Source organism: Etheostoma cragini, chromosome 9, assembly GCF_013103735.1.
Source record: "Etheostoma cragini isolate CJK2018 chromosome 9, CSU_Ecrag_1.0, whole genome shotgun sequence".
In the NCBI taxonomy this organism is placed as follows: Eukaryota; Metazoa; Chordata; class Actinopteri; order Perciformes; family Percidae; genus Etheostoma; species Etheostoma cragini.
Window position 1 is genome coordinate 18346742 of NC_048415.1, and position 2125 is coordinate 18348866.

A 2125-nucleotide genomic window follows, 5' to 3' on the forward strand; every position below is an offset into this window, starting at 1 on the left:
AACCATATGTTATTTTAACCGTTTCGACCGTACTTTGTCTTGTTTTGATTCCTTTATACTAACAATGATTTCAACACAGTTTAAAATCCCTCTTGGCAACTTGGGTCAGACAGACTTCTTAAGGGCTACATTGCCCAGAGCAATGAGCCCTGAGCATTGTGTTCCTTAAAAGAGAATTATAATGTGAGGCCATGGCGGTGATCCAGTATTATCCCAGTTAAAGATACTCATATTCACTAAGCCTCTTTTTCTTATGTTAAACAGCTGTTTTGTATATGTTTCTGTAGGATATTTATTGTGTATTTCACATAAATGTTCAATATGTTTTTTTTATGCATGCACCAACCACCAATGCAAGTTCCTTGTAAGTGTTACTTACTTGGCAATAAACCCTTTTCTGATTTCTTTTCTGATTCTTCATATTTTTGAAGCACTGAAAATTATTCCAGTCACGATGGTCATCATCCTTATATCTAAACATGAATACAAAACCAGTACTTGGTCTTATTTTGTTTATTGCTATTTCACTCTTTTGCCACCTCACCATCAATAAAAAGCTACCATGGCATCTGAAACTGCACGTCACCTGCCACCAACTTTTTGAGTTGAAACCAATTGCACGTGAAGCTCACAAACCAAAACTAAGTTTGGTTTATGGTTCTTAATTACAAATTCAAGAGATGAATCACTTGGCATTCAAGTCATCCTGGCACACTTCAGTCATAATTAGAATTACACCTCGAACTCCCAATGGGTTAAACTCCCATCAGGTTAAAGCTGATGACATACATCATCATCTCTAACTCTGATTAATGTACTTTATGAAAAAGGAGTGTATTAAAGATTCTGCCTTTAAAAGTTGATTAAATGATTGCTTGCAGCTTTTTAACTGATCTGCAAGCAGACCTTGTCTTGATGTAAAGATGTGCACACATTCTTTGCATGTTGTTTCAATTGTTTATGCAGAAACTGCTAACCACTACAATCCCATTTAGACCACCAAGTTTCAACCCCACAGTAACACAAAAGGTGTGATTACTCCCCCCACATACAAACTTTATATACACACATGCAAACTTACATCATTTCAATCACCCATCGATGTTCCCACACATAGCTGGATAGAGATCAAGTGAAGCAGAAGTAGATCATGTGTGTTAAAGTGCATTGTGACATAATTTCCTCAAATGAAAGAGAAACTTGAGTGTAGAGCTTTAGAACTTTGTGCATTTTACCACTCCTATCTACTTCGAGTAAATGAAATAAGTTACTAAATGAATAAAAATGCAGAAAAGACCTATTTGAGAGCTTAATGTTGCAATTTCACATTCTGATGTTGGTGCATAAAACTTAGTAGATGACACATCTCTCAGTGACCCATCTGAAATTTTGGTGACACAAGTTCAGAGAAATAACCTCCTTTGCATAGACGGCCACATTGACTCTTAACCAAAAGGGTGGGTAGTTTTGGGTGTATAACTCTACAGTCTACTTTGAAGAGTAATTCCAAACTTAGTGATTTCTAGTTAAAAGAAAATGAATGTAATCATTTCCCAATCAAATCACATTTCAAAAAAGTTTAGCTAGCATTCTGACTTGAATGGTGCAACCATGGTGTTCATTTCACTCTAAACATTAAAGTAACATTTATGAAGAGCAAGAGTACAATGCACATTACTATACAGTATCATTATGTAAAGTGTTTCATGGCAAGGTTTCTTCTTCTGGTAAGCAAAACAAAGTTGTGTGAAACTCAACCCCCTCTCAGTCAATCAGTTTTTATCTACATCAAAACATCTGTCAGAGGATTCTTGTCAATATATTACACAGTTTTTTGATACTTGCCCGATTTTCAAAACATTTTAGACTGTTTGTAAGTGGTATATGACAGGAGCTGTACTCTTTTGCTGTCAGCATACAGAATTATAGGAGAAACCTTGAAACACACATGGGGAGTCATAACAAATGCTTCAATACAGGTGTAGCGGCCCAGATGACTGTCGAAAAGAAAGATCAGAGTGACTCATTACAAAGACAGACGCATATTTTAAAGGTGTAAAACCATAGAGGTGTGGGATGACAAAAGTCATATGGTCAGAAGAGTCTCTCTGGGGTGAGTGGGTGA